This window comes from Trematomus bernacchii, unplaced genomic scaffold (assembly GCF_902827165.1).
Source record: "Trematomus bernacchii unplaced genomic scaffold, fTreBer1.1, whole genome shotgun sequence".
NCBI classification, from domain to species: Eukaryota; Metazoa; Chordata; class Actinopteri; order Perciformes; family Nototheniidae; genus Trematomus; species Trematomus bernacchii.
In genome coordinates this window covers 195,625-205,920 of record NW_022987627.1, presented here as the reverse complement: position 1 = coordinate 205,920, position 10,296 = coordinate 195,625, and positions in this window count along the sequence as shown.

Sequence of the window (10,296 nt, the reverse complement as noted above, 5' to 3'; positions counted from 1 at the left end):
ATTCTACCCGTGGTATACGCTCAGTATACCACGGCTAAGAACCAATCAGATTGCTTGATTTTACTTGTCCGTTTTATAATTGGTGTTTAACTACGGTATTTAGCATCTACAGTACCTTCGCTTTTAGGGTTGACGTAGACCCAAACGTCGCCCGGAGGTCCCCCGGTGTTGTTGCGGGAGCTGCTGCACTAGCTAACGCTACATTAGCAAAACAAACGCTAATTTATTGATCTTTTTTTCTCCCCTTCTTGACTTGATCAGAGCACGGCTCCCCTCTCCTGCAGGGGGGCGTGGTCAGCTGCAGCTCACAGAATCAGCCCCGTAGACAGCAAACAGCACATAGAGTGAAATGAGGCATGGCTAAAATGCATGATCTGTTTGGTATTTTGAAACGTATAAATATACCTTATATAGGTATGGCCCTACAATATATCATTTAAATATAGCATGATAGGTCCACTTTAAAGCTCCCATGTCATGCTTTTCCGGTTATTACCCGTCCCCTTGTGTGTTATGAAGGTTTTTATGCATGTAAACGGTGTGCAGAGTCAAAACCCTCAAAGTACACCCTGTAGCGAGTAAAACTCTAACACAGAAAATACCTCCCCAAAACGCCTCGTTGGAGATACGTCACTGCCCATTTGAGTCTTCCATTTAGTTCCGGGTACCGCCTGATGTCATGCGGTACCCGGAACGAAATGGACCAATCCCGAAGAGCTATGGCCACACCAGCAGCGTCGTGTTCCTCCTCCAGAGGTTCGAAGAACCGGCATTTCACAGACGAAAGCTTCCAAAACATTGCCCAGTTTGAGGCCGGATATGCACAGCTTGTTTGGACCGTTTGGAGCAGGGGAAGATCTGGGTATACAACCTGTAAGTTTGCATTGTTATTTGTGTATTTATCAAACAAGACTGTTTAAATGTGTAAACTGTGTTGGACTGCTAAGCCATTGACACAGTGCTAACTAAGTTGCTAGAGTTTCCATATATCAACTCTAATATCAGCAGATGGCCTTGCATACATGTATCTCATAGCAGGAGAATGTCTGCATTCACACACAAAATACCTATTGACAGTATACTCCGGGTGATTTGCCGGTCAGTCGCGAAACGTAATTACATTATAGCTGGCGTAGCGATCTAACACACGGAGCTAGAGCTAGTTTCGGTCAGAAAAACATTTTTGTGATGCTACATTGCTAGCGTTTAAATATATCAACTACAATGTCAGCAGATGGCCTTACATGTTTGTCATGGCAGGAGAATGTCTGCAGTCACACACACGGAATACTCATACAGTATACTGTACTGTGATTTACCGTACATTGTGACCGTACATATACTGCATGTAGCTAACGAGGCTAGCTGTATGCTAGCGCAAAACAATGTATTCATGCAAGTTACATTGTATGACCGAACGTAGCAGAATACCCGTATACGATTGCAATTATAAACACGTTATTGCTAGCCTAATATGAACCACTAGCTTTTGTTCATAGTAGTTTTATTACACTGCATTATAGTTGCCTTTCCTCCAAGCTAACATTCATATCGTGTTAGCTACCAAGGTAAACAAAGCTAGGTTAGCATATTAGCAGGCAAGCTGTTCATTACACAACTACTACTAACGAATCTAAAACAACTAAGTTTCTCTAATATTTTGTGATTTGCATTTGATTTCGTCCAGCCAGATCCTGGCGGACAATCCATGACGGGGAAGGGATTCTACTACTACTGAGGGTGCTAAAAGGCACCGCACCGACTGTGCGCAGGCAAGATGCGAGGAGGAGGAATGGATGATATACCGTGTATATATGTATATTTATGTTCATTTTGTACATTTCTAAAAATAAAGTTTAATGGAAATACTTAGTAGGCCTATCCTTTCTTCCCTGAATTCATATATAGCAAACCATGATTTGATTTCTCATCAAACAGTAGTAGTTTATAACGGGTAAAAATAACTTACTCTTTGTTATGAGAGTAGCTCGTAGGCCACAAAGACAAGGAGACATACACGAGTTTACAAAACCACGGCACATTTATTGTAGTAAATGCAGAGACAGGTGGTCGAGGGGAGAGGGTCGCTCAGTTCGTCCTTCTGCAGCCGCTTTGGAGAGAGACTCCGGGCCGCTGGGATTAATAGCACCGGCTACGGAGGTGTCCGTGATCGCGCTGATTACCCTCTTCAGCTCCACCCCACCGTAAGACAAAGGCCCTGAGGCCGTCACACTCTTCTATAACAACAGTTAAAAATATATATGTATATAAAATATACCGCTGTACCGACGCCATGATAAGACTGATGTTACGCTGAGAGCAGCCGGGAAAAGCACTGACATGGGCGCAGCCTCTCTGGTGGTTGACTAATCAGAACGAGTGGCCGAGCTGACCAATCGGAGCACACTAGGCTCACAGGGAGGGGGGGGGCAAGAGCTCCAACGAGTCGTTTAGTGGAGAAAGTGAATACTGCTGAATACACATGCTTGACAGAGATGCTGTATGCGAAACCAATGTGAGTTTGGAAAATTGCACAGTATAAATCTATTTTAGTATACCTCAACAATGTAATTATGATCAGTGGAAATGGCCATGACATGGGCCCTTTAAGACCTTTTTAAGGCCTTAAATTCAGATTATCAAATGTAAGACTTTTTAAGACCCCGCGGGAACCCTGTTGAATGACTTTGTATACTGCAGGGTAGCTTGTGAATTTACTCCAGGTGGAACTAAAGTCTGATTTAACACTTGATTATATTTCACATCATTCATCCACATCTGTAAAGTAACTAAAGGGATTAAATACATGGAGTGGAGTAAAAGTACACCTTTTACCTCTGAATTGTAGAGGAGTAGAAGAACAAAGTAGCAAAACATTGAAATACTTAAATAAAGTACAAGTATCTCAAAATTGTACCCAAGTATAGTACTGAGTTTATGAACTTAGTTACTTTACACTACTGGCTTTCAAGATAGAAAGACTAAGCCTTGCGCAGAGGCATGAAAATACATTTTCAAAATGCTCAACAGTGCTGCCAAAATTATAAACTGACTGCTACACAATTAAAATAAATGCTTTTATATATTTCTATTAGATGTGACTCTGGCGTTTCTGTTATTATTATCACTGCTGCTTTAGTTGTTCTAACTGCTAAAATCCTCTGTTATTCCTAATTTTAAAGCCGATATTCCGTGGGGTCGGGGGGCTCGGATCCTCGACACCTTTTTCATACCTGATGAGTTTGCATCCCTGTATGTCTGATTTAACACTTGATTATATTTCACATCATTCATCCAGATCTGTAAAGTAACTAAAGGTATTAAATACATGTAGTGGAGTAAAAGTACACCATTTACCTCTGACTTATGTTTACTGCCAACCTAAAAGTACCTCAAAAATAGTAATCAATAATGTATTGAAAAGTTATTTGGCTGATTGTTTTATATTGGCTCAGCCAGGTTATATGGGATGCCCAGTCTACGTACAGATGGGTCACTCATTTTGAAATATTAAACTTAGTTTTCTTTTCTTTAATTTTTCATCCTCATGTAAAATGCTATTATGAAACACACATTTGGTTGTTTATAGCATAAAGAACATCTGATTTAATGTGAGGTAGGGAAATAATCATTTGAGTATAAGTATGTGTATATAAATATGTAATTTACAACAGCTGTAAGATGCTTGAAAAGCTTGAAAATGCACCTTGAAAATGCTTGAATTTGACTTTGGAAAAGGTGTAAGAACCCTGTGATTTGTTTTAAAATGAACAGACACTCGAGTCATTCATTTGTAGTGAGGTGTTATTTTTTAGCAATCCTCATATACCATTAATCATTACAATCAAATCTATTTGGTTTAACCGGTTTAACCTTATTTATTGAATAAATCATTTAAAATGGCACGCCATCGCAATTTCCGCCATTGCAAGCCGAGTCAAGCCGACTCCGAGCTGTCCGACTTCAGGCGAGCTTTTTGAGACCTCCCCCGGCAGCAATCGGCTATTCTTGTCTACTTTCGAGGCGAGCCGCAGCTGATCTCAAACAAGCCTACTGTTTTCACCCCGTCAGGGTTGACGCTAACTTTACATGGACGCTGCCGTCAATAGAAATTAATAGGGGGAAAGACGTAGTATATACACGTTCTCCTGGCGGGACCTCAAATAATCTTCGTAATATCTATCAAACTATAGATCCTACACATCCACTGGACGTGGATTCTAAAAGTACAATATACACTTCTCGCTAGAAATCTAATCAAAAAGCATTTTAATGGCCAAACTATCCTACAATTTAGGATTTTCCAGAGAGGGTTTTTTGTGAATATACGACCCACCGGAGCGTATGCAGAGGTCGAAAACTTTAAAACGTGATTATAGGTTGTAATAAGCGCTTGAACAATCGACCTATTTGGTCGTATGAGTTGGAGGACTTGTTGGGATTATCAGTTGACAAAATATAGTTGTATTACTTCTTTCATTTCTAGAAAAATCTATTTAACCTGTTAAGCCCGAGAGACCCCGGTACTCCCGCAACATCTTGCAGGAAACAGTGTCTGAGGGCATGTTCATTTAATAAACTATGAATGTTTTATATCCATGTAACGGGAAGAAACTCATCCAACTGATCATTTTTATTTATTTTTCAAAATAAAACCCACAATGCTAACGCTGAGCTTCTGAATTAGCAACGAGCGAAAAATGCTAACAGATTACTGCACCGAAATACACTCACAAAACTTTATTATTTATCTTTTCTGCACATCCATGACATCATGAGGTGACACAGAATCGATGGGTGCATACATTATCACTCCATGATACGAACTCGCAACTTTATAAACAAAAACAGACATTTAAAACATGTGGCGCTAGGTAGCTAAAAACGCTAACATGGTTTACCTGTCTCGTAGTCTGGTCAAAAGTGGTCTTCAATGGCATTAAAACGATAAAAACGCTGCTGAAGTTAATCCAATGTGTCTGTGTCCCTTTGAAATTATTTCTGATAATCCATGAGCAATAAACCTGCTTTTCCGTTTCCAGATGTCAGAGCTAGAGTATAGGTTCGCTCTGATGCAAAACTGCATGCGCGAAGCCCCCACCTTTTTTTTGTACCATGTGTGTGAGAGGGGAGATTCCCCTTCGATTCTATTGGCTCTAATGGTCAGAAAGAGATGTCAATCACCAAAATCGACCAATGGGTTCCAGAGAAACGGTAAACCCCCATTTCCACCCAAATCACCTCAGAGGTGGAGTTTTTTTTGCTAAACCTCTCTAAAAAGGTCAAATGTCACTTTTTTTGCATCAATCTTGATACAGGGTACTTATTATATGTTGTACTTTGGATTCCTAAAGCTTTTAGTCTACCTTACCATCATCCAAGGGTAGTTTTCACTATAAGTAAAAAAAAAATGTTGGACGGACACTATAATTTACAGTTTTTTACTATGTTCAATCTGAATTTTCTTTAAAATAAAAAACATCTATATTGTTCTGACTTTTCTACATCCAACTCACAGGTTTATCATTACTTTGAGAAAAAAGATTATTAATTTAACCCTTTTAGAAGGGAAGATATGGTCATTTGTTCTGGGAATGTCATCTTCGAGCCTGAGACCTGAAAAAAAGGCTCAGAGTGGAACAGGTTAAGAGACCTAGAAGGTGTATTGTTTGAGGTTGAGTGTAACTTTAACCCAGCTGTTACTTAAGCATAGAAGAAACACCAAGCCCATGGCAGTATTAGGACTTAATGGAGGAGAGCTGTATTAAGGATTATCACAATTTGTCATTCAAATGTAATGTAATATTTTGTCAATGCTTGACTGATTGGTATTGTAACATTTGCTACCGTCACGTTATCGTGGTTGCCATTTGAAGTTTACCACCTTGGCTATAATTACTTCTCCCTGATACCAGCTTCTTTGAATATTAAATTAAGGCAGACGCACACTGGAAGCTATACATTAATAAAGACAGAAAAGGCATGAGGGAGTGGAGGCGACGAGAGAAAGAAAGCGACAGGTATAGAGAGAGAAAAAGCAAGGGCTGAAGAGAGGCAGGGGAAAATGGCATGTGAAGGGCTTGGTTTGATGGAGATGGAATAAAAAAGATGCAGTTTCAGTGAGAGTGATTGCACTGTGAGAGGAGGAGGTTTTTACCCAGCCAATAGAGGAGTCTTTGGGATATAAGCCTTTCTTCACCCAGCAGTGTTTTCTGAAACTGTTGGTTACGGTGGCCGACACTTGCAAACGCATTACAATGGCCCAAAACGTTTACATTAGGAGAAACGTGCTGCACTTTCAAAAACGATGCAAAGAAAAAAACACAAATGTGCCAAAACACACATGCAAATTAAAAAAACATCTTCACCAACTTGACGAAACCTGTGCAAGGTTTACTAAAAGCGTTGCAAATACAAAACGCTGCAAGAAGCTCAAAACATAACGTAAACCAAGGGGCACAAAAAGGTATTCACAGCTGGGACCGAAGCGCTTGTTGACATTCTGGAATGTAAAGTAGGCCGTCTGAAATGTACCTAAAAGAAAATGTAATTTTAATTGTATTGGCTTATTTTAACAATCTAATCGCATAATTCCTTCTGATATAATTGCAGATCTGCTGTAAGCAAAAAAATGTTGGGCCGTTGTGCATTTGCACCTCTCAGCCACCGTAGGTGGTAGCATATAATATTGCTCAGGGTAATCATGAGGAAATTCAAAGTTCAACCTTCTCCTTGCACTTACAAGCACACAAAGTGTAGCTATCAGGTATATTATTCCCAAAACCTTTATTTATCCACGTAATCGTTGAGTTTTTTGAGCAGTGGCGAGCCGTCAGGGCCCTCTAGGCCCTCTCTGAGGGCGTAAGATATTCTAAAAGAAAATATTTGAAAACATTAAAAAAAATATTTCATTAGTTTTACCAAAATAACTTGATTTAATTGTATTTAAAATAACATTTCCAAAGAAATAAATCCTTCGAATCTGCCTGTTCAGTTTATGTTGGAATGTGAAGGGTTAAATGCCGTCTCTGCGAGTTATGTGAAGACGGGAGAGCTTGTTGGTCCCTCTGTACATTCACAGAGGGCCCGCTATAGTAACTCAATGAGAGAGTAATGTCAAATGACAGTACAATTGACCAATCATATCTTCCCTCTAAAAGGGGGGCTTTATTTTCGCGGACTTTATGACATGTTCCGCCCGCTGTGAAGTTTATGAATGTGGTGCAGTGACGCGTCCTTAAACCCGGAAGTAAGCTGCTGGTTCCCTCGACAAAAAAGCAATGGGATTTCTCCATAGGATTTTGGAAAATAGCTCGAAATAAGGTCTGTGGAAAACGAACCTGTTAGATAAATGCACGTTTTGTTCAGCCGGATTATATCCACATATCTACCCTACTTTTATAATTTTCTAATCATAAATCGAATCGATAGATTATGATTAGCATACATTTGTTCATGATGGCTCATGTCAGTGATAGTGATTACATCGAAATTATTAACCGAGTCATTTTCAAGATTGAGTTACAATGATAAATTGGAGTGGCAAAGAATCAGCTGCATGACCCCGCCATCAAGTACTTCATCCAAAAGGACAAGAGGATGGACTTTGTGTTTAAGTCAGAGGGCCTAGGTATAAAAGTCACGGCTCACCACTGTTTTTGAGATACAGTTGAGTTAAGAACCACGTATTGACAACCGGGGACAGCAAACGGGGCTAGTTATTCACTAATTTGTAAAAAATGGAACAGAAGAAAGTCAACAAACTGTGTTCTCTGAGATTCAATCGCATCATGTTGTTTCAAGAAGGAAGATTAAACAGGATAGTCAACAACACAGTTACTGAACTAATGATTAACTGTCAACATGTAAAAGTTGCACATCAGCTTTTATCTTTCTACATCACTCCCAGTATAGCCTACGCATGAATCATTTACTGGGTGTCCCAGGAACAGTGGGGAAAATAAAGGCTTCACTTATCTTATCCTACATTCAGGGTTCGTACGGTCATTGAAAACCTGGAAAAGTCATGGAAATTCAAAATGCAAATTCCAGGCCCTGGAAAAGTTATGGAAAACAATATTTTTCCCAAAGTTTTGGAAAAGTCATGGAAATGTAACTAAAGTTGCGTCAAATATAATTTACATTTGATCTAATCGCCAAAATAATCTGCGGTCGCGAGCTGTTATGTGCCATCATGACGCGCATGGTGTTATTTTTTAATATATGAAGCGCGAGCTGTGTGCTCGAGTCTTCCTGCCTGTCGGGCCGGCTGAACTCTGCTTTATTTATTATTATTATAGGCCTATAGAGTCGTTATTCATTTGTTTTAAAGCTCAATAAATAACAAAGAAGACCTTTGACCGGCACTTTTCTAATTTTGTCCGGAAGATTTAAACTTTAACGGACATCTTGACCGGTGAAAGAAACTGAAACTGAAACTCTGCCGCACGGTCCCCTCGTTCCTTGGAAGAGGCGGAGAGGTGGGTGTTTGTCATCTGCTGGTGGACTAACCGGAGAGAATTACAGTGCTTGCCTCGACGGGGAGGGATTGCATTGAATTAAAGCAGCGGGAGCAAACGCTTGCCTCGGGGAGGGAGAAAAAAAGCCACAGCGGAGAATAAACAGAAGGGTAACTATGGGCGGGAAGTCTTCTTCGCTGCTTTTGTGGCAGATTACAGCGCCACTTACAGGCCTGGCATATGTACTACAGCATCTCCAGCGCTTTCGAGCGGCAATGGCCGGCCGTGGCCCAACCCCACATTCCCCTGATAGGTGGAGAGTTGGCCCAATAGCCGTAGCGCCACTTTACTGACGTCAGTAAAGTGTTCAAATCTGGATCAGTTTTGATCAGATCCGTTGCAGCCCCTTTTTTAGAGATTTGGGTATGGAGGAAAATAGAGAGGGTTGTGTTTTCTGACACTTGGTGAGTTCCCTGGAACACCGGGGACACATATTCATGTATAAAAGACGTACAAAAGTGCATTTTGCATGATAGGTCCCCTTTAAAATAAACCATTTTCAGTGGTAATATTTTTTGGTCATGGAAAATTAGGTAAAGGTTATTGAGAAGTCATGGAAAAGTCATTGAAAATCATTGGTGAAAAAGTGTATGAACCCTGTACATTGTTTTGAATCAATTCACAAAGACCAAAAAGAAGAAAATCGATTTTTGTTTGTATTTGATCAAATAATTTAACCTGTTAAGCCCTGAGCCTGTTTTTCAGGTTTCAGGCTCGAAAATGACATTCCCAGAACAAATGACCATATCTTCCCTTCTAAAAGGGTTAAATTAATAATCTTTTTTCTCAAAGTAATGATAAACCTGTGAGTTGGATGTAGAAAAGTCAGAACAATATAGATGTTTTTTATTTTAAAGAAAATTCAGATTTTACATAGTAAAAAACTAAATTATAGTGTCCGTCCAAAAATTCTTTTTTACTTATAGTGAAAACTACCCTTGGATGATGGGTTAGTAGACTAAAAGCTTTAGGAATCCAAAGTACAACATATAATAAGTACCCTGTATCAAGATTGATGCAAAACAAGTGACATTTGACCTTTTTAGAGAGATTTAGCCAAAAACACTCCACCTCTGAGGTGATTTGGGTGGAAATGTTTTTTTTTCCATATCTCTGGCCCCCCTTTGTCGATTTTGATGGTTGACACCTCTTTCTGACCGTTAGAGCCAATAGAATCGAAGGGGGATGCCCCCACACACACTAGTTGTAAAACAAAAAGGTGGGGGCTTTGCGCATGTAGTTTTGCATGAGAGTGATGCTACACTCTAGCTCTGACATCTAGAAACGGAAAAGCATGGATTATCAGAAATCATTTCAAAGGGACACAGACACATTGGATTAACCTATGGATTAACTTCAGCAGCGTTTTTATCGTTTTAATGCCATTTAAAGACCATTTTGGAGCAGACGACAGAGACAAGGTAACCATGTTAGCAAATTTTAGCTACTTAACGCCACATGTTTTGATGTCTGTTTTTGTTTATAACGTTGCGATTTCGTATAATTCAGTGATAATGAGGGTATCCTTCGATTCTGTGTCACCTCACGATGTGAAACGATGTCATGGATGTGGAGAAAAGATAAATAATAAGGTTTTGTGAGTGATTTTCGGTGCAGTAATCTGTTAGCATTTTTCGCTCGTGGCTAATTCAGAGGCTCAGTGTTAGCATTGTGGGTTTTCTTTTGAAAAAAAAAAAAAAGATCAGTTAGATGAGTTTCTTCCCGTTACATGGATATAAAACATTCATAGTTTATTAAATGAACATGCCCTCAGACA